The sequence below is a fragment of the Carettochelys insculpta genome, chromosome 13, assembly GCF_033958435.1.
Source record: "Carettochelys insculpta isolate YL-2023 chromosome 13, ASM3395843v1, whole genome shotgun sequence".
Classification (NCBI taxonomy): domain Eukaryota; kingdom Metazoa; phylum Chordata; order Testudines; family Carettochelyidae; genus Carettochelys; species Carettochelys insculpta.
The window spans coordinates 18,749,575-18,772,488 of record NC_134149.1 but is presented as its reverse complement, the minus strand read 5'-3'; the positions used below and the strand labels follow the sequence as shown (position 1 = coordinate 18,772,488).

At 45.1% G+C, this 22,914-nt stretch overlaps 1 protein-coding gene across 4 annotated transcripts in view; it reads left to right on the top strand.

Annotated features, from left to right (window-relative positions):
- Positions 1-9,951: 9,951 nt before the first annotated feature.
- ACSL4 (acyl-CoA synthetase long chain family member 4) overlaps positions 9,952-22,914 on the top strand; it is a 65,447-nt gene continuing 52,484 nt past the window's right edge. For all 4 annotated transcript variants that reach the window (XM_075008050.1, XM_075008052.1, XM_075008051.1 and 1 more), the window contains exons 1-2: positions 9,952-10,025; positions 19,408-19,460. The gene's annotated coding sequence lies outside the window, so the exon portion shown is untranslated. The remainder of the gene's footprint in view (positions 10,026-19,407; positions 19,461-22,914) is intronic.

The following is a 22,914-nucleotide window of genomic DNA, read 5'->3' as shown; positions in this document are numbered from 1 at the left end:
ATACCACTACACAATGCCACGTGAGCAACATGGCAAACCCGGGTTCTGAAGTGAGGGCACCTAGTTCCATAGCTGGGTTTTCCAGTTAGAACCCGAGTAACTAAAATTGGTATTTTTGCACCTTAGTAATTTCATGCTCAAATCTGAGAGCTAGGCTCACCTTGGATATGATGTAGGAGGTACCAATTTAAAAAAAAAAAGTAAATCAAAACTCAATCTTGTGTGTCTGTCCACAAGTGGCATTAGAACTATTTTAATGGTGGGGAACTGAGCTTCCCACTCCCCTTTACACTTGTGTGTGTTTCTCACACCCTGTCAGTTGGGGCCACAATTGGTGATGGCGGCAGAGCCCAGGCGAAGACCAGGAGAAGAGCCATCAGGGTTGCAGGACCCCAAGCAGCAGCGGAGCCTCCAGGACCAGCGGGATGAGGAACCTGCAGTGCTGGAGGATGGTGGGATCCTGGGGGTGGCAAAGCCAGTGGTGTTGGTGAGACCTCAGGGGCTCCACAGGACTCATGGCTGATGGACCTAGTGGCAGGGAAGTGGGGTGCAAAGCCTGGGGGTGTGGCACCCCCCGCCACCACAGCCTTAATTCCCACATCTTTGCTGTCAGCAGTTAGTCAGGCAATTAAGTCCAAGGCAGACTGCTGGATTCTGGTCACAGTCTTTGTTCAAAAATCTTTTACGTAAAGTTACACAAAGCAGGCCCCAAACTTTTCTTTCTAAGTGAACAAGGTATGGCAGATTCACAAACAAATAGAGCGACCATATCTCCCTGTCCCAAATACAGGACAGGGAGATATGCTGGGGAGGGACAGCTCCTCCCAGCTCCACCAAGTCCTGGGAAGCCTGGAAGGAGGCAGCAGCTGCTGGCCCGCCCCGGGGAAGCAGCAGGGACGTGACAGCTGCTCACACTCCCTGGGCTTCCCGGAGGCTGCACAGCTGCTGGTGGAAAAGGTCAGCGGAGGAGGGCCCAAACACGGGACAATTAAATAATAACTCGGGACCCCTTTTTGGTGTCGCAAATACGGGACCGTCTGCCTAATATGGGATGGATGGTCACCTTACAAACTAAGGCATTTTTAGTTACTCGGCATCAAAGTGCTAATTCAGCATAAACCTGGGGTGTGAAAGCAGTAATCGAGGCTTATCCTGAATTATAGCATCATAATTCATTGGACAGGTGCCCAAAAGTCTGCTTTCTGTTGGAGAAAGAAAGATAACGAATCTTCCTGAGTCCAGTTCAAGAGAAGGTCTAACATGTCTGCATGAGTTTTGGTGTCTGTTCACAGATGTCAATCTGAGCCCAGAAAGGTGGGTGGGAGGGCAGCATTTATAACTGCACCAATATAAGTATTGCTTATTTGTTCCTTTATGTCTCAAGACCATATAGGAATGTACCTACAGAAAACACCTCCCAGAAGGTGCCACCTGACATTCCTGAAGACTAGCAATTGGAATTTAATCTATACTCTACAAGAGAAAAATTTAGGGATAATACCTTTTTATTCACAGGTAAACCTGAACCATGGGCAGAGCACTTATATAACATTTTAGATGATGGGTTTATCTGTGCTCATTATGTCTTCTGCTAATGTAGCTGCTCACAAGCAGACTTGAGCCTGGGTTCTCTGGAGCTTAGTGCAGGTAGCTCTACAGCTTGAGTTAAAGGCTGTCTGCCTCTCAGCCGAGGCTGTAGAGGACACTTACTCTTTCTCTGTGACATGGTCTTGGTACCACTACACGCGACAGTTAACCACACCTAGTTGTGTGGGTTACACTAGTATCTGTCCAGGAATTTTGAGGAGCACCCATCCCCTCCGACCATTGGTACCCTCTATTATTAGTTATAATCAACTGTTCGTCAGTCCTGAGCCTAACATGCGAAGAGGCACTCTGCGAGCTGTGCGTAATAAAGGCCTTGTACTTGAATCTACACAGTGTCAAATTTTTGTTCCTTCACTGTAGATGCTTTCTCTGCTGCGCTCAGAAATCACTTGCATCATGAAATATAGGGGACAGACAGGATAGTTCAGGGCCCACAGAATGCTTTATTATAAATGGCATGATGAATCTTATCTAACTGCTGGCTTTCTAGGTCCACCAGGCAAACCTTCACTAACCTTCCAGAAAGGAAACTAGCTTACTCACTGTATGGATCTGAGCAGGTAAAAGAAGCTCTTCTGTTTTCACTGATGGTAAATGTTTTTTGGTGTGTATGTATAAATTACGGAGTATGTTTTTAGTTATGCATAAAACAGAACTTAAGTCATATAGTTAGGGATCTAATACTTCATAACAACACTTGTTATTATGTGATTGCAAATGTCCGCATCAATTGCCACATGATACATATTATTATGAAGAGTGGGGTTTGTGTAGGTCAGGACAGCAGAATTGAGTACAGCTGTTCAGTACTGCCCATCTATGAAATGCAATCTCCAGTACCCTTTTTTGTTTTATTTAAAAAAAAAGAAAAAAGAAAAGAACTGGTACTCAGTTGGCTCCCTGCTGCCCTCCCCCCAGCCAGTCTCATAGCTGGGGCGGCTGAGATGCTGGTACTCAGTACTGGTGAGTACAGTTACAAGAAAAGCACTGGCTATCTCTCTCCTCTCCCTCCCACCCAAGCATAACAGCTGTGGGCAATGGGGACCAGCTATAATAAAATAATTGTCTTCCCTGTTATAAATAATTTAAATCAGCTTTTTCATGGCCAGTGTTATTAGAAGAGTTAGGGATTGATTTCCAATATGGTTTCACTTTCCACCGTAAGAACAGACTGTAACCAGCCTAAACACATAATTATTAACAGAAAGGGAAATTCTTTCACTCAAACATATTTTAGAGAAGGGGTTACTCTTGGAACCCTCCTGCAAACTCAGTAGGCCACGCCTCTGCCGCTTTTACTGTAACACCCTCCATAAAACACACTTCAGAAAGTTCCTGTTTCCACCAAAGAACTGTTAACTAAACCAGTGAAGATGTGTTTTGAAAAATCATTGAAAATTATTTACTCATGCTGCTAGCTGCTGCTGTTAGAGCAGGGGTGTCCAGTAGTAAATGGAAGCTCGCCATACTTGTGGTTGTCGTCTTTCCATTTTCACATTATATCATACAAAACTTTATTAAATAATATTAGAAAATTAAATACTTTTGAATTTGCACAAAACTGTGAGATGACATGATAATCACAAACACAAGTATGGCAACACAACTCATTGCAGCAAACAAAGGCTAACTACGGGGAGGCTTTGAACCCTGCATATCCTGTAACAACCACCCTGCCGGTGAGGCTGGGAGTGATGCAGCTCTAGCTGTTCCCCATGAGTAGCGCACAGACAGCAGCACTGCCCCCGTGCGTTAGAGAGCATGATACCAAACCCCCATCCTTGCCATGCCCAGCAATACTCTCTTTTAGCACAGGTGGTGTCAGTGCCCACAGGGGTTCCCCACTGTCTGGCAGGCTGCCCACTGTGTTTCGCCTGTGCTAATTGTCTTGAGCACATGTGACAAATTCAAAGAATTATTATTTCTTATGAGTGAGGTACGCATGCATTTGCTACAAGGCAGTGTCCCATTCACCACATGTGGAGAGTAGCGAACATATTGGACACTGCGGATTTAGAGTGTAAGTGTGGTGAGGGGAGGGAGCTGATTTTTGTGAGGCCTTTTGTGAAGTGGCTACAATATAGGTATAAAATACTACCAAATCTATATGTGTGCCAAACGGTAGCATTTTCTGACCATTTGACATGTGTAACTGAGACTGTAAAATGCAAGTTTGCTGTTATGCTGGGGGTTAGGTGAAACCCTACTAAAAGTAGTAGGTATAAATATAAGACCCCATTAAACTCTCCTACGAAATAAAATAGATGAAGCAATAGGAGCTGCTCTCCAAAACACAATCCAGATTCTAGGCCAGTTAAGAATCTGACTTATATTGGCAAAGGGTTTTGCTGGGTACTACCTGCTAATACAGGGTTCTGGGACTTGTTTGCTGGAAGTATGTGTTTGTCAGAGAAGCATTAGGAAAATGATAGAAAGAGAAAGAAGGAAGCATGACAGCCAGAGAAGCACTTGGAACATGATCCTAAGAAACAGCCTAGAGACGGTGCTCTTGGGAAGTGTGCTAACTGGAAAGGGACTTAGAACTGTCAGCTAAGAAACTGTCTTTCCTCACTGAAACAATAGGAAAATCACATGACCCACAAGATGGCCACATCTACCCTTTAGAGTTTTGTAGACAAATCTGGGGTTTTGTTGACAAAACTCGTGGAGCAGCTACACACAATATGCGTTTGTTAACAGAAACTGTCGACAAAAAAGCCATGTAGACACTCTGGGGGGCCCTTTTGTTGACAAAGTGGATCAAATATTGATCCGCTTGTATGTATAGATGCAATCTGTCGACAGAAGTTTTGTCAGAACATCTCTTCCAACAATAACTTCTGTAGACAGATGCTCCTTGGATAGATGTAGCCCCCGTCTATAACAGAAACAGATTAAATGAGACAAAAATATGTTTTTCCAGTTTGTTAAACTTTGTGAATATGACAGAATTTTGCACATCATCTGTTTCCTTGTTTAGTATGAGAGGGCTAGCTATGTTAGTCTGTATCCGCAAAAACAACAATTTGTCCTATGGCACCTTGTAGACTAAGCAAGTCTTTGAAGCTTATGCTCAAAAAAAATCTGTTTGTCTGTAAAAGTGCCACAGGACTTCTTGTTATTTTTCCTTGTTCAATAAATCAGTTCCTCTTGTTGACTGGTTAGCACTTTATGAAAGTAGAAAAATATGTTTGAAAACTATAAAAAGAAGTAAGGGGAATTCAGACCCAGATCTAGTACCTGAAACTGTTAAAGTAACTTAACAATTTACTCAATTTCAGGTTGATAAAGTCCCTTACATAAGTGGTTTGCATTTCATGAGCACAAAACTATTAGCTTTAATATGCCCCACCAATTTAGGTTTTGTAAAAAATCTTTTAATACAATTATATAAAAAGAATCTTGACCATGTAATTAAACATAACAAGATATGCTTCCTAGCCTACTAATATGTCACCTGTAAATTCAAGATCAGCTAATGTCAAGCATTAAGCTAAAGGAAATATAAAATAAGTGAGGACAGATTGCAAATTAGTACATCTTCTAATGCCTTTATTTTTTTTAAAAAAAGAAGTGGCCTATCTATGTTTTATTTAAAATAGCATACCAAGTTTATCTTCTTTCCAAGCCATTCCTAAATTTACACGAGGGAGATCACACATTGCATTTTGCACAAAACATGCCCTGGGTGTCTTATGCAAGACAGCCACTTTATGGATGACGTTGGTTCCTAAAAAACAAGGCAAAGAGAACTGCAACAAAGTCTAGTGAAACGAGAGCAGGAAAGCATATATATGATTTCACATAATAAAATCAAAAATTGCATGAAACAAAGGGTTTGGCCATGTCTCCATTCAGGAAGGAAACGTGATCAAACATCAAAGAAGAGGAACAAAAATCTTTCTCTTCCCCTCCAAATGGACTGGAGCATAGAAAGAAGAGGAAGGCTGACTGACCTCATGTCTTTCTCCAGAGCTCAGTATCACCCTGATCTCATGTCACCTCTTCTCCACCTAAACTGCAGACTCCACAAACCCACATTTAATGTGGGAATGTCTACAACTTTGGGGGTGAATCACTGGGACGATGGCAGGATGGGGGTGGAAGTATGAGGTCTGGTGAGAGAGAGGGTGCAGGAGAGTGGCGGGAGTGGAGGGTCTGACGGGTGGGAGGGTACAGGCGTGGGCTGGGGGTGTGGTGGCTGGAAGGGGGTGGAGGAAGGGTTTAAGAAAGAGGGGCTGGGGATTGGGGCACCTACCTGTGCAGCCCCAGAGGGGAAACACGTGGCTCTGCGTGCGGCAGGGAATTGGCTGCTGTTCAGCCAGTAGGCGTGATGGGGAGGTGCTGGTGGGGAGCACTTCCCAGCAGCACACAGGAGCTGTTTCCTCCCTTAGGCCAGGCGGAGCCCATGGGTTAGTTCAGGCCCCAGCTCGCCTGGATTGGGCCCAAAAGTCTTTGGCCTCTCCCCCAACAGTGAGGAGATTGGTCTGGTGCTCTAGCCACAGTGCTCCATCCACAGGACTGGAGCGCCAGTGGTGGCTCATGTCCCTGCAGCCAGGGGATCCCCAAGTCTTGTGGGCCAGATGCAGGCAAGTCACAAGCCAGATCCAGCCTGTGGGCCATAGGTTCTTCACCTCTGGTTTAAAAATTGTTTTCAAAATGTTTCATTAGTGTGTTGCTGAAGGTTATAAAATCACATCTCTAAAAAATCATTGTCCCTTCCTCAGCTGTCATTGGGCATAGGGACACCAGTTTAATAGTACTGTGTAGGGCCTCATAAATCCTAAGGACAACTTTGTAAGAAGGGAGCAATTAGGTAACAAGTTGCTTTCACTATGAGGCGGGGATAAGTGGACTGGTGATGTGTTTATTCCTCATTGGGTCCCAATTTGGGAAGAAGATACTGGGTCAGTATATGTGTCTTGCAAGGCAATAGCTTAGGGCTCCAAGTGTTTTTATGCATTGTTTAGGCCTGTGCTTAGCTCTGCCTTGGCTGCATATATGATGAGTGTATTAACATTCTACCAGCAAACATCACATTACACTACTAAAGACTCAGTTTTTCCATGAGACTCACTGAGATAAGCAAATAAAATAAATAATATTTAAATAGATCTGAATCTGTAGGTCTAAGGTGATTCTGCCATCTGGATCCCCTTTTCCAATCTTGAACTGCAAGCTCTCTGGGGCCATGTCTACACTAGCCCCAAACTTCGAAATGGCCATGCAAATGGCCATTTTGAAGTTTACTAATACATATTCAGCACCTCATTAGCATGCGGGCGGCCATGGCACTTCAAAATTGACGAGGCTTGCTGCCGCGCAGCTCATGCAGACGGGGCTCCTTTTTGAAAGGACCCCGCCTACTTCGAAGTCCCCTTATTCCCATCTGCTCCCATCCGTTGGGGCGAGCCGCGTCAATTTTGAAGTGCCGCGGCCACCCGCATGCTAATGAGGCGCTGAATATGTATTTCAGCGCTTCATTAGTAAACTTTGAAATGGTCATTTACATGGCCATTTCAAAGTTTGGGGCTAGTGTAGACATGGTCTGGAAAAGGCAGCCTTTAGATTTATGTCCTGGGGAACATCTGAGCATGATGTTGGTGTAATAGCTATGCAATAGCCTTGGAAAAAAAATCTCGCTGAATTAAGTTTCAGTATTTAAATATCTTTGGAGTCCATCATATTAAATGCAAACAAAGTTTGTGTATTTTTGTTTGCCAGGATTGTGTGTAATCTCTTTAGAATCTAGATGGGAGACAGGATACTAATCTTGTGAAGTACTATGAACTTCAAAGAACTATATCAAACCATGTACCACACAAGAATGGGCTTCTGGGATAGAGTGATTTGCTTGGGGACTCTCTAGTGCAGTGGTTCCCAAACTTTTTGGCATCATGCCCCCCTTTTGATTTGAGAGACTCTTATGCCCACCCACCTCTTCTTTACTATCATCCAACCCCGTCTTTTAACAAGAAATTCAATTTGTAACTTAAATTAAACAAAAATTTGATATAAAAATGTTATTTAAAATTAAAAATTAGCACAAATAGTTTTTCTTGGTCCAAAATTTAATAAAAAGGTAATTTAACATCAGAAACAGCAGAGACAATATGAATTTGATGTGAAGGATGAAGCTGCATTTTCTACACCAGTTGGGAAATGTTAGGTTTGAAAGATAAAAGTGTGCAATGCAAATCGCTTGACCTCCAGTCAATTTCTTTGTTTCATTTTTAATGTGACTAAACATGAAAAGCTTTTTTCACAGAGGTACGTTGACAAAATGGACGAATAATACGTAGCACTTTAATCAACTTTCATGTACGTTGGGAAATATTTTATCCAAAATTCCTTCAAGCTTGAGTTTTTGAAATTATCTTTTGCACTTGAATCATATTTTATTTTGAGTGCTTGTTCCTGCAATACTTCTAGCAATGTATCGACATCAACATTGAATGGACTATGTACTGATTTATGAATGGGGTTGCCAGAAAAGTTGTCTGGAAAATAGCAGATAGTAGACTCAATGGAGCGTGCCACCCTGCCCTGAGCTGTGCACCAACCACCCGAGCCATAGTGCCCACCCCCCCAGCCCCGGGGCCCCCTTACCTCCTGCTGGACCTTGACCCCTGCTGAGCTGATACTAGCCCAACCACAGGCTGCGAAGGCTGGTTCCAGCCCCATGCTGGCCATGGCCCTGGCCCCATGAGCACCAGCTCAACCCCAAATGGGCTTCTGGCATGGTCCCAAAGCTGCAGACACAGCCTGGGCCCTGCAGCGACCAGCTGCAGCCCTGGCCAGGGTACCAGACACTGTGCTGGCACTGGCACAGCCCCCGCCTTGTGGGTGCCTGGTGCAGACCCAGCTGGCTAGCTGCCTGAGTCCCATGTCAGCTGCCAGAACTGCCCACGCCAACTGCCCAAGCCCTACGCTGCCACAGCCAACCGCCTGCCCTCCAGCCACCTGAGCTGCCCACCCAAGCTGTGGGTCAGCCACCCAAGCCTCGCACTGCCAGGCCCAGCCAAAGCAACCTGAGCCAGGGGCAGCCACCCAAATGCTGCACTGCTGGGGCCAGCCACCTGAGCCCCACGAGACACCTGCCCAAGCCCCTACCTTCCCCCAGAGCCAGGCCCCACCAGCCCCCTGCTCTTACCTCCTTTCCCTCCCTTTCTCCTGAGCCAGGCTCCCCCAGTCCCCCAACTAACCCCATCCCCATCCCCCTCCTTCTCTACCCCACAACCCACATTCCTTTGCAGGAGGCAGCTAGCTCCACATGGGTCTTTGCCAGCTGTCTGCTTTTTACAGCAGCTGTGCTGGGTCACCCATATAAAATGGCAGGGGCTGAGAGCTGGAAGTAAAGGCTGTCTCTTTCTTGGAGTGGGAGGAATGACGGGGGTAGGGGGCTTGGTCCCCTTGTGCCCTCCCGGAATTTCTTCATGGTCTCCTCAGTCTGGGAAACCATGCTCTAGTGGGAAGTGAGTGCAAATTCTCCACTCTGCTTATTCAAAAACCCAGTATATTGAAGCTTTGTCCCAGGGAGAGGACCAGTATATATTGATTAACTGTTCTTAATTTCTAGGTCAAACCCCATGATACAAAAGGAAAGACTAATCTATTAGGGTGCGTCTACACTTGCATTCCTCTTTTGGAAGAGGTATGCCAATGAGGTAAATTGAAAATGCAAATGAGGTATATATTTGCATATTTGGCACCTAATTTGCATGTTCTAATTTAGAAAGAGTTTCTTTCCAAAGAAGAAAGCCAGTGTAGATGTTGCTCTTTCGAAAGTAAACCCAGCTTCGAAAGAATCCTTCCCTTTATTTAATGGGAAGAAGGATTCTTTCGAAGATGGGTTTACTTTCAAAAGAGCAGCATCTACACAGGCTTTCTTCTTTGGAAAGAAGCACTTTTGAAATTACAATATCCAAATGAGGCACCAAATATGCAAATTTACACCTTATTTGCATTTACCTCATTGGCATACCTCTTTCAAAAGAGGAATGCAAGTGCAGACGCACCCTTAGTGGGGTAAATCGTCTCAGAGGGGTAGCTGTGTTAGTCTGTAGCTTCACAAAACAAAAAAGCAGCCTGGCTGCACCTTCAAGACTCACAATTTTATTTATTAGGTAATGAGCTTTCGGGGGTTAGACTCACTTCTTCAGATTCTGGAGTTCTGATGAAGTGGGCCTGACCCAGGCAAGCTCATTACCTAACAAATAAAACTGTCAGTCTTCAGGGTGCTGCCGGACTGCTTTCTATTAGTCTTCTTTCCCCCGTTACTTTGTGATGACGTCAGCGGAACCGACGGTGGGGATTGGCCAGCGGGACACGCGCCCCTCCTCCCGGCGCTCAGCCATTTTAAACAGCGGAAGGAGCCGGCAGCCGGTTTCGCCGCAGCCGGAGCGCGCCACGGGCGGGTGAGTCCTCTTTCCCCCCCCTTCTCCTCCTCGCGCCTGCCGCCCTTCGCAGCGCGGGGCGTCTGCTGCCCGCCTCGCCGGGCGGGGCGGGCGGCTCCCCGGTTTCCTCGCGGGCGGCGACGCGACGTTGGGCCAGGCGACGCGGCCTGGCGGGGACAGCGCTTTCCTCAGGCCGGGCCGGGCGCGGGGCTGAGGTAGCGGAGCGCGCCCTGGCCGTAAGCCTCGCCCAGCCTCCTTCCCCACCCTGTCTCCTTCCCTCTCTCCCGCTCGGCTGCGCCCTGCGGCGGCACAGGCGGCTACCGCGGGGGGGCCGGCGCCGCGTCTGAAGAGTAATCGCCCCACCTAGACGTGCCCTCGGGGAGTCCCGCGCCGAGCCGGTGTCTGGCGCGTGGCGCTCCCCAGTGTGTCTCCTGGGCCTCCCGCTCAGCCTCTCTTCCCCCCACCCCACCACGCGCGCAGCTGCTTTCCCAGGGGCAGGATGCAAAGCAGATGACGCTTCGTGACCTCGGCGGTGCTGTCGCCTCCCGCGCGCGCTCCCTCGCTGGATGCAGAGGAGGAGGCTGGGCTTAGGAAGTGGCCTGATGCTGATGTAGCGCACGCCAAAAAAAGGAAAATGTGATTCATTGCATAGCATTATCCGAGGCCGAATATTTTCTGTTCCATGTCACGGCAAGGCTATCAGCTAAATTCAGAACAGGAACCAGCGTTTTCCTCTTTGAAATATAAACTGAACTCGATAGAATTGTAACATTTTTGTTGTGTGGTTTTTGAGTGCTGCTTTTTAAGGTGTTTAAAAAGCACAGATGTACATAATGCAAAAAAGATAATAGCACTCAGCCAGTTTTTGGGGGGACACTGGGAAATAATTTTTTTCTAGATGCTATATGAAGTCCAAGTTCTGTAGTAATTCTGTTTTACCAGTTCTTGTGGCCGTGGGGGAAAAAATACTGTATTTTGGTTTCTGCTTTAGTTGTCAGATTTGGTTCTTTATTAATTGTTCAAATATGAACATTTTACATGAGGTTCAATAGCAGGAAAGGTTTGGTCCAAGCTGAGAAACAATACGAATCAAGTGCATTGGCTGCCAGAGTCACTGAAATTGTTTTTTAAAAAGATTGTCCTGTTGTTGCTATGAGCTTAAGTAATTAAAACATAAATAATTTACTTACTTTTGACTATTAATAATTGGCAATCCTAGGTACAGGTTCTGCCTCCCTCCTTTATCTGGTATGCTTGGGACATCACAGCTCCCAAACAAGAGAATTTGCTGGGTAAGTGAAAGTACAGGGCTGTGCTCAGGCAGGAGCCTCGCTCCCCAGGGGCTTTGGCCCCAGCTCAGGCTCCCAGGGTTGGCCCCAGGACTCCAGTGAGCCCTGTCCTCTCGCCCCCTGCCACAGGTGGGGGTTCCAACTCCTGCCCATGGCAGTCTGCCACCTCCAGCTGCTGGGTGGCATATGGTGGCTCCAGCTCCTGGCCCTGCACTCCCAGAGGGCGCCAGTTGCCAGCCCTGTGGCAGTGTCCAGCCCCCACTGCTGTGGGACAAGCACATGCTCAGGGTCCAGGTAAAGAAGAGCTCTAGCTGAGGCTTGCAGCAGCCTGTCAGCTCCTGCTGCCATGGGGCAGGTGGGGTTTCCAACTCCTAGCCCCGCAGCGGCCTGCCAGCCTGCACTGCTGCTCAGGCTCCAACCCCACGCTGCTGCAGCGCAGGCAGGGATTCCAATTCCAAGCCCTCACTGCCCATCCCATGTCAACATTATGGCCCCTGCTGCCACCAGGCAAGTGGGGCAGGGGGAAGAATCGGGGTCCCAGCTCTGTGGTATAGGCAGGGGTTCCAACTACGGGCCCCTGCTGCTGGGGAGCTCTGTTTCGTGACCTGTGATAGCCTTGCACCCAGCAGCCATGAGGCAGGCAGAGGCTCTGGCTCCTAGCCCAGCTGGGACTCCTGCACCTGCTGGTGCGCTCTCATCTGGCACTCTGGGTCATTCCAGACAAGAGATGTTGCTAGGTGAGAGAGTACCGGATTTTTAAACATAATATACTTTAAATTTGCCTTCTGGTCGGGGGCCTTAACGTTCTTGCTAAGCTTTTCTCCATGACTTCTCTTTGAATCTTCCTTCTTTTTAAAAAAAGAATCTCATTCTCTTGTAATCTGAACAAACTCTACCAAATAGGGCTTATAATTGAATCTGTAGTAAGCAACGCTGCATTTCACCCAGCACAAACCACAGATTTAGATTTATGACCTAGATTTTCTGTCTCTAATCTCGTAAAATAAAACCTATTGGTCTAAAAATAATTTAGAAGATTTATGTGATCACAGAAGCCCCTTTGGGATTGTTCCCTAGTGTGCTGATCATGTCACTGACACCTGCTGCCTTGCTCTCTGGGGTTCTCCACAACTGTATCCTGCTGGGCCAGATCCTCTAGTCTCCCTCAGACAAGGCATGGACCAGGGGTTACCACTCTCCTCCCTGCTGAGCAATGCAAAGCATGAGCCTTTAGTTCCGGGAGTACTTAATCCTGTGATTTAGCACTCGGGGAAACTAAAGGGATCAAAACTCCAAACAAATTTGCCTTTCTGTATGTATAACCTTTGCTCGGGAAATCTCATATGGTAAGCTCTCTGCATCAATGAAGAAGATGCACAGTGGTGGCTTACCCTTAGGTAATTATAGCCTGACTCTTTAAAAATAAATAAATAAATAAATAAATAAAACACTTCTTTAGTAAGTACAGTAAGTAGGATTTTAGTGATTGCAGGTCAAAAAGTCAGATCAAAGTAAGTTGCTAAATTAAAATGAAAACATAGCTAATTCTAATACACTAAAACTTGTTGCATGCAATTGCTTATACCTAAAATAAGAACAGCTCTTTAGGGTAAGCTTCAAATCAAAATTGGTCTCTTATTTGGATCTTCAACCTTCTTCAGAGTTTTTCATAGCCTCTTTGGATATGCCACGCAGTTTCAAAGGCCGGCTGAAGACAAAAGGTGTGTATTTTTTTTTTTAAAAAGAGCAATGGATGCACAGCAGGAGTCCTTTGTTTTGATTGGGCTCCCGTCCCCTCTCCATGGGGAAAAATAACATGTTCAGAATGGACTACAGTACCTGGTGATGTGGTCACATATCTTTCTAGGCCTAGCCACTGTTTGGGTTAACAGGACAAACTTGATCACAAGCTTTGCTGGTTACCAGTAATGTGTCTCATTAACACATTTAGAGCTATAAGCAGGGCCACACTTAATATTATTAATTTCATATCTAAGACTGTTAGATACACAAAAATAGGATATTACAGATGCAGCAGATTAAACATTAAAGTTAATAGGATGTGTGAGGTATTTGGTTTGTTATCTTTAAGTTACGCATATTCAGAAGTCATTTCTCATAAAGCATGGGGGACCATCACAGCTTACATTTATAAAAAAATGTTTTTGTTGGATTTTTTTGCAGGTTCCTTTTTAAGAAAAGTATTAGAGTAGTTCTGTACAACCAATTTTGCACGTTCAAGTTAAATGCTCTTCTCTGCTGGGTAGTTGGGTCCAAACTATTCCATCAGAAAATAGTATAAAGATGAATGAGACCCGATCTCAGTAAGGGTTTGCAAGGCATCCTTCAAGTATCTTCCAGGCAAGTATCTAACTGCGTACAGTACAAAATGCGCTGGCAGATGTTAGAATATTTCATTAATGAGCTATATTTATTGGGAGTTATGATTTACACCAGCTGAGAATCTGGATCTGTTCTTGGGATAACCCACATTCCACTTCTCTCAGAGAGGTAGCAGTGTTAGTCTGTATTATGAGAGTATCTCGCTTTGCTTAAAATAAGAGAATTTGTGAATTTGTCACCTTTAAAGGGCATTAAACACATTCAGTAGCATCTGAATGTATTTCTCATAATAGAAATATTCTTCCATGCTAGCTTATTCAAATATTAAATCAACCTTGTTTAATACTTCAAATAATGAACTTGAGTCAGATAATTGAGTAATCTGCAAAATGACATGTTTCTGGTTGCTATTAATGGCAGTTTAGCAGGAAAGTAACTTATGGATGACCAGTAGAACTTTATTTTAAAAAAAAGCTAATTATTGAGGGTACAAGAGGGCTGGAATAAATACATGAACAAGTTTCCATTGCATGTTGGTGGTTTATGCAGTCATTTATCTTGGGCTCGTTTTGAGGATAGCTAGGAGTAAAAGTCTTTTTCCAGAAGGATGCAGTATGTTCCTCACTCTGGTACTTTTGTTTTTGGTTAATTAGTTGGCTGACATTGCATCAACTAACTTGTAATAAGTGGCACATACACTTTAATCAATCATACTTATTGGTCACTCTGCTTCTTAGAAGGGTCAGGGTTCTGTTAGGGCTTATCTTCCCTGGTAAGTTAACTTAGATGCAATAGTCCAGTTACAATTTAACTGGAGTCTCATCCACACACACAATCCCTAACTCATATGTCATGTGTCAGGGATTTTTCATCCCTTGGGCATAATCGTCTCCGTGGGCCAGGGGAAACAAGCCTTGGGCCTTTAATATCATTACAGGGGCAGGTAGACTGTAAAAGGTACATAGGCTGCCAGTTAGCAGCCCCCTGTAACGGTCACTCTGTGTCAGTTGGTTTTACCGGTAACCTGAACTCACAGACATTTCAAAATCATGGATTTGAAATCCAGGCTCCTCATTGGACAAAGGTGAGGCAGCTTCTAGAGAAGGACCTGTTTGAAAGCAGGACCTTCAGAATGTCCGTATGTAAATAGACTCATGAATAATGTATGAGATCAGGGAATATAAGGCAGCGCCCCACAGCGCTCGGGGCACTTGGTACCAGCTGCCTCTGAGGCGAAGACTTTTTGAAGAGCTCCTGCCTTTTTGAAGATTCCCTGAAGCAATTCCACCTCCGCCCAGCAGGGTCCGCCCTGCTGAGGTACTAACTGAATCACTCACACAAAAAGAGCTCAGGCAGCAGCTCTGAGGTGAATTGGGTGAGGGGCGAACTGGCCTCACCCTTAGGGTGGGGTACTGCGCTCTCGCTCGTTAGTACCCAGAGCCTGTCAAATCACTGCGGCACCCCCGACCTCGCCGCCAACAAGCAGCTCAAAGGTGAATTTGGTGTGTGTCGAACTGGCTTCACCCTTAGGGTGAAGTACTGCGCACACATTAATTGAAGCCTAGAGCCTGCCACCTTTGCAGCACCTACGCTCTCGCTGCTCATCGCTTTGATTCTTCTTCACCGGACATGACCAACGCACTCAACTAGACTACCGGACTGGACCCTTACACCTGATTTGGACACGTAAAACCCCCTCTACGCCCTGAGACACTAACTCTAAAACCTAATTCGGGCTGTGTAGGCGGATTTAACAGACTGTGGCTCAGGTTGCAGTTTTTACTGGATCAACTAAGAGCCATAACCCGGAGTTAAAATTATTTGCTCCGAGCTGCGCAATTGACTAATAAGCCCATAGTCAAGGCTTTGTTAGTTAACTGTTATTGCTAAGGTTTCTCTTTTTCCTAACCTTCCCTCTTTCTCTCTCCAATCCCCACTGGGAAATTCGTAATATATTATCCCAGTTGGGAGGAAACCTTGATAGGCTGGACCTCAAGGTTTTCCAATAGGGTGGCTCATCTAGCCATCCAGAGCATATAAGGGTAAAAAAACTAATTTATCTTCCCTAGCTCGGAGAAAAAACTTATTTCAAAACTCATTGAGTCTTTTTTACCCTTTTCTCTCATAAGAGAAGTCTCTCATGTTAATATTTAGCGTAAGTGTTTAAACTATATATTTTTATAATTAAATTTGGTTAAGTTAGTTGTTAATGAATAGTTATACAAGTTTAGTTCATGTGCAGTGTTTGTTCATTTATATGTTGCTGTTTTTTGGTTAATAAACACAGACATTACTTAGTTTATTTTTCCTCTCCTTGTCTCACCCTTGCCTTTAACGAGCGAGCCAGCTCCAGACCTACCGGGAATTAGCTTCTCCCCAGCCTCTCCCCTCTAGCACAACACTGGTCTCTAGGCCCCCTGCCGGAGGTGGGTGGGGTTAGCCTGTTGAGGAGTGGAGCGGCCTTTGCCTGTCGGCGGGCTTCTGCCATCTCTTCTTTGCCCTCGTCTGAGGCCCCGTGGGGATCCGGACAGAACGCTGGTGCGGGGTCAGCGGGGGGTTTGGTGCCCGCGATTCTGCCCGCACTGACATCATGGTGCTTCTGATTCATGGTGGCTGGCTGAAAGTGGGTGGTGTGGGGAGGGGAGGGATGCAGACCTAAATTTGAGGTGAGCACAACTTGACAGCTGGTAATGACTACTTTGTTACATGGATTCTGGCGAGCACCGCTTGAGTGCTATTAGTCCTCCAGTACTGTTCTGAAGGTCCAAAAAGACAGCCAGGTTCTCCCATAACTTACTGTGAAAGAATCCTGGAATGGCTCAGGTTACTGTGGATGCTGTGAATATTACTGGTCATCATGAAAACTCCCTCAAACTAGGATAATTTAAAAGGAATAATTTGAGCCTTTAAAATGAGGTAATCCAATTACCCTTTGCTCATATAACTCGTGTACATGGTGTTCTTACAGTAAGCCAACGAGCCCCTCTCCACTGAGACTGATTTTTGTTTTTGTTATTTCATAGTTTTGAATTGTGTGGACATGACAGGGACTGTTTGTTTTGCTTAATTTGCCTTCTGTATGTATCATTGTGTACCTCTAGAGAACAAAATAAACTGTAGATTGCACAGCTCCTCTAAAGGGTATTCCTGTACTGCAACTTGGAGTATGCCTCCCAACCTGGGTACTCACTCATACTATTTCAGCTTGACCTACTGTGCTAAAAAGAGCAATATAGATATTGTGATTCAGGCTATTTCTATGCTTGCAGTTGATTAGCAAAACTTTTGTTGTTCACAGGCACCTAACTCCCTCCCCCTTCACATGAATGACAGAAGTTTTGCCACAGCAAGTGCAAACACTGTTGGCAGGAGAGCGCTCTTGCCAATTAAGTTAAAGTTGCTGGTGGGAGCTAAAAGTATTCTCTGCACTTGACATGCTCAGACTCAGTGACAGGACTGTGTTGACACAGTAATGGAGACCAGGCCTTAGGTGAAGGTATAGTCAAGTAGTGAGTTTGGTTGCTTAACGAGTGAAACAGCCAAAACTCATTAGGAATTGCTCTACTTCCTGATGTGTTTTGAAAAAGCTATTAAGCGCTTTTGTTTAATTAGGTTTTCTGGTAATGATCATGAAAAACATGGACCCTAATAAGGGCTATGTTGTAGTAATCTGCACAGATTCAGAGAGAGGAAAAAACCCTATTCTCATTTGATCTCCTGAAAGTAAAATTACATGTAAAACACAAACCCAAAGGTTACTGATAGTAAGATCTTGTAGTGAGCTCTTCTAGACTTCTGAGTAATGTTGCAATTGGGGTATCTGCCTTTCACTTCCTTTGTCTGCTTCCTGTGTAACTGCTCCTCCCAACTAAGGGTCTGTATGTTCACACACTATCAGAGTTCCTCTGTAATCAGTCCATTGTTGTACCAGTGGTTATCCCACAATTCTCAACAGCAATACTGTTTTCACATATTAGAAGGGCATTGGCCGCCTATGTAGGACTAAAGTTAGGCAATCACTAAGGGGTACACCCCCCCCCCGCTGCTTTTTTTAATGTGCTTTGATTGCTCAGTCCACAGCCTCCGCTCAGAAGCGGCTCCCAGGAAACAAATCTGACATTAACCTATAATTTTATACATCACTTTTCAAATAGGCTTCTTGCAGTCCTTTGAGTAACTGGCTTTGCTCTTATTAATGTAATTGTGTCATAGTCCCCTACACACAGTTGTCTTACCTTGATGCTATACTAACTATATCTTTATTTTCTTACTACTATTTATGTTCTTAATTCTAGCACCAGGAATCTCTGTGTATGGTTTTTGTTTTAATCCAGAAAGCGCGTTCTCATTTCATTGTAAACATAAGCTGTTTTTTCACAAGCATGCGAACAGCTTTTGCATTTAAGAGCTATAGTGCCAGGTTTGTGCATGCACTAGACTTCAGGCTTTTTTAAAACTGTCAGTGTGGGCATTGTACAAACCTTTTTATATGGAGAAGATGGAACTAAACTTGTTCAAGTTTGTATTAGTAGCAAACTTACTTGAAAAATAGTGGAGGAACAGCTTCACTGTATAGTTGCACCTGTTACCTATTTGGTGTATCAGGTCTACCGCTACACACTCTTGCCTAATATGTTAGGCTTATATGTGTCACAGAAGAGAACTGTATACAGTACAACCCTGACATAATGCGCACTCAAGTTGCGCATATCTCAGGTTAACATGACTCTTGAGTGGTTGGGGAGCTGGCTCTGGGCAGCCCACCACTCAGGGGAGCTGGGAAACTGACCAGCATAGGAGAACTGGTCAATTTCCTGGCTCCTTGGCATTCTGGGCAGTCCAGAGCCAGGCACCAACTCTCTGCTCCTGTCAGGTGTGGCAAAAGTCAGGCTGCTGCCTCTGACAGGAGCTGGGAAACTGACAAGCACAGCAGCACTAGTCAGTTTTCCCCCTCCTGTGAGCTGCAGGCAGCCCAGAGCCAAGCTCTCAGCTGCCTGTCATTCATGAGGACATAAGTTCCCTGACCCCCTGAGTTACCTGAAGTTTGACTTACGCGGGGTTATGCAGGAACACAACGTCCATGTAAGTCGGGTCTACTGGACCTGTTTTAATATCAGACTAATACTTCAAAGCTTTCTCATCTGGGCCATAAATGTAGTTCTGCATAGACTGGCTGTTGTTGCTTGACCTGCTTTTACTAATTTGACTACAATGTATCTGATGAATTTAGTTGGTTTCATTTTGGAAAATGGGGCATAATGGAGAAGTGTGAAGAAGCTGAAAGTTTTATTCCAAAGAGTTAAGGATTGGAGGTTTTTGGTGGTGAATGCTCTCAACAGCACAAACACTGAGCCTACCAAACCCTGACGTGCAAATAGATCACAAATATAGGACTACTACCAAACCAAACCAAAATCCACCTGTGACTTTTGTGTCTACTACTTAATCTGGCTACAAACACTGCAATAATGAAATAATTTTACATCTAGTCCTTTAATGTCTGGTCAAAAGCCTTCCCAAATTCCACGTTTGCAAATAAAATTATAAAGACTGCAAGCTCACCCATGGTTTTGCAGTCTTCCCCTAGACAGCCAGCTCTCCCCGTTCTCTCTTAATTAGGCTTTAAAGAGTACCTCTGAGTAGAGATCCTTTAAGGAAGTCTGAGAGTAATTAACACTTGCTGATGGAGGTCATGTTATTGAAGTAATCTAAGAAAATATTTTGATTGCAAGGCTTGTATGTGCTTACATTTTCATCTTTTTTTATTGTAGACTCGTGATTTGGTAGTCCTCTTGACTCAGTCATTTGGTTCAGCTGCTGAAGGGTAAGTTTCAGTATGGTTACGTGCATGTAAATATTTTGTGGAATAATTGTCTAGTATTTCAGGGTAAGACTTTCCTATGACATCTGCAGCTAATATGTTACAGTACTGCTTCAATAGCCAATGGCACCTCATTTATAATTTTGTTGGAATCCTACGCACATTTGCTTTCTTACTTTAGTAGTAGTTATAGCTTGACTGGAGTTGTAATGAGAAGTGTAAGCGTTCTGGAAGCTAGAAGATAGAAACTATCTTCTAGAGTATCTCTGAAGCCTAGCTACCCTTATCTCCCCCCTAGAATTGATGCTGTCTGTAGCAATTTTACTTTGTGCGTCATAATAACAAGCTAAGGTGACTTTTTAGCAGATTAATATTTGCAAATGTTAATCAGTCTTGCAGCCCCTGTTTGCAAAAGAGGACAAATAGGTAGGTGAGAAGACAAAGTGGCAGGACTTCAGGAACAGTAAACTGATGTGAGAAGTTTATTTGGATTTAGAATTGTCCCTTGGGTAAGGCAAATTGGAGTGACTGCTCCAGGCTCCATATTTCAATGTCACAGTGTTAGATGGGGTGAGGACAGCAGCAGGCTTCCTTGAGCAGGTCAGGCAGAGGAAGCTAAAGAAAAACTACCCTGGTGTGTATGGTCCTGCCTCCCTGCTGTGGTTCATACCTTTTGGCATATCTGGGGGAGTGGGCACTTGGCAGGCCTGGCTCAGTTGTTTCTGGCTACTGCTCAGATAGCTAGGCTCCTCCATGTCACCTATGCACAGATATGTTCCCTGCCTCCTTCCTGGTTTCTTGGGTTCCTGCCAGGCCCGAGGCTGCTGTGCATGCAGCTCCACTGCCTCATGTGCCCACCCTGGTCCTGCCATTATTTGAATGTGAAGGCTGGAGAATGGGCGGGTGGGGTGGGGGGCTGTCCCAGGCTAGGTAGGAGGCAAGGCTGCTGACCAGTGGATGGGCACTAAACAACCAGTGGGTGTATCTTGTTCCAGGTAAGTTTCCTTGGCCCCCACCATGCTGAGCAGCTGGAGCCCCAATTTCCTCAACCCCCTGTGTCCTGGGGAAGCACAGCATGCCCTCTGCCCCATGGGAGATCTGCACAAGGTGATCTGAGATTTAGGTTGGCTATTGATATGAAACAAATAACTTATGTCTGGAAGTACCTCTTCAAAAAGAGAACTTTCAAGTGTAAATCAGCCCAAGTATTTCTCCACTGTTCATGAAGGAACAACTTAAGGCACTTTTGCAGATGTAGTCACAATATCTTTGGCTTCAGCAGTCTGTACCTTCTGATACACTGAGTCTCTCTGGTACCTCTATCCTAAAGTAGTAATTTTGTCTCTCAACACAGGTTTTATCCTAAATGGAAGGGAAAACCTGTTGGTCTCTGGACCCTTAGCTGAAGCTCAACCAGTTGTATTTTGTCCTCACCATACAATGGTTAATGCCAAAGTGATTGGTTTCTGTTGAGCCTTAGGCTATGTCAACACTAAGACTAAAATAAAATTTAATAATTGACTTTTTAATGCTAGATTTTTATGAAGTGGACTCTGACTTTCTACAAATGTTCAGAAAGTTGACTTAGCACATCTCCATTGTCTGTCTTATGTTTGACTGCATGAGCAATGCATTGTGGGTACCTATCCCACATTGCCTTTTGCTGTGTTGCATTCTGGGTTTTTGTGCCAGTGGCTTATTGAGAGGGAAATTTGCAGCAAGTGCTTGTGGGTGTCTGATCCATTCATTCTGGAATGCAAAGTACCCACCCCAGGAAGAAGACAAAGGGCTGGCCCAAGTGATTTTGTGCCACTTTTCAGGCAGTTTTCTGAAAGTCTCCCCTTAGCTCGTGCTGCTGCATGGCACTAGCGTGGATCCTTAACAGCTTATAGCCATTGCACAGCATGTTATGGCCACTTCACAAAGTATCTTGGAGTATTTAGACAAAGTGGGAGGATGAGTTGGCTGAGGAGGAAGAGGATGATTTGGATGATGAACTGGAGACCAGGAATACAGAGCTGCTGGATGCCCTAGATGAATTTGCTTACAATGTCGCGTCATTTTTGGAGATGTGAATCCAGTGCACACTGGTGGGATCGTATCATTTTGGAGCTCTGGGAGGACTAGCAGTGGCTGCGGAACTTCCTCATGTGCAAGGCCACTTTCATGGAACCTTGTGATTTGCTGTCTCCCTCCCTCCTCATATGCAGTGATACCAGAATGAGACCTGCTTAGATAGTCCACAATAAAGTTGGCAATTGCTCCGTGGAAGTTTGCAATGCCCGACAAGTGCTCCCTACCCCATATGAAGCGATTAAATGAAACTGCTTTTCCACAAAAACATTCCTTTTGTTTGGAGGAGGTTAGGGTTATGAGGTAGGAAAAGCAAGGGAATCCTGGTGTTGTGTGGTGGAATGTGAGCCTTTTGTGGTGGGAATGGGGAGAGAGACTATCCTTCACCCTTGGTCCCCCTGTGTTTGGGGGACACTGGGGCAGGGTGGATGGGTTGAGCTATATGGAGGGGAGGCTGGGGAACAGGGTGTGGCATCTGCGTAATGAGTCCTGCAGTGGGTATCCCTCTGCAGCTCCAGTATGGAACACAGGATCTCGGTTTGCTCCCTGATGGCTGTCAGGAGCTCTGCCAAGTCCTCTTTCCTGTACTCGAGCACACTTTGGCGACACTGCAGGATGCTCTGTTGCCACTAGAGTGTCCATGTTTGGTTAGAAGCAACTCTGGCTCTCTCCAGCCTGGTCTATGCTAAGGAACAAAGTTAATTTCAGATACACAATTATAGGTAAGCTATTGGTTTAGCTAGAATAGACAGATCAGAATCTACTTTCTGCCCTAGTATAGATCTGGGCTCTTGCAGCAATGGCCCTTACTCCACGTGGTAGCATGGACTGCCATGGTCAACAGCCGAACTCAAAGAGCAGTTTTGCCACACTTACAGCAAAATCAAACTCTAAAAGATCGATCGTGGTGCATCAAATGCCAGGTTAGTAGAGGCATGCCCTCTGGCAGTCTTCTCCAGCTGCTGCTGGATAAGGTCTTGTTTAGAACTTTTCTTTTTCCTCATTGTGGCAAGCTTGTCTCCCCCATTGATGCTGCCTGCTGAAGATAGTGAAGGTAAAAATATAGATTTGATAGAAAGCACATACCCATAGAATAAATGAGCCTGTTTGACAATCACTGCAACTTTTGTTTTCCAAGGTCCCTTTTGGCTTCTTACGGATGGATTATGAATCAAACTCAGCAGAACAGAAGCTGTTACTTACCCAGACCATTTCATTGTGGTCATGGTAAGAGCTTAGTGGCTTACAAATTGGGTGGGGGCATGTATATGTTTGAAACCAATCCCTTTAAAGTGGACATTTAAAGCAGGGAAATTCCCTGCTAGATGTGTCCAGGAGCAGGATCTGCAGATACCAGCACCACCCTGTGGCTACTGGGGTCATC